This window comes from Hydra vulgaris, chromosome 08 (genome assembly GCF_038396675.1).
Source record: "Hydra vulgaris chromosome 08, alternate assembly HydraT2T_AEP".
In the NCBI taxonomy this organism is placed as follows: domain Eukaryota; kingdom Metazoa; phylum Cnidaria; class Hydrozoa; order Anthoathecata; family Hydridae; genus Hydra; species Hydra vulgaris.
In genome coordinates, this window is record NC_088927.1 from 46,309,797 (window position 1) to 46,310,000 (window position 204).

Below are 204 nucleotides of genomic sequence, written 5' to 3' on the forward strand. Positions count from 1 at the left end.
GACGTCGTTCAGTATTTCCAGTCTGAACAAAAATTGATCTAAAATTGTACGTTCCATCCGGATGTACAATGTATGTAGAATAAACATACCCGTGCCCACTGGGTATTTGTCTCAAAGTAACAATGACACTGTGTTTTTCTCAGAAGAAATTGAAAAAAACGGTGTTTCAATTAATCATAGACTAGCAAAATAGACAGTAGAGCA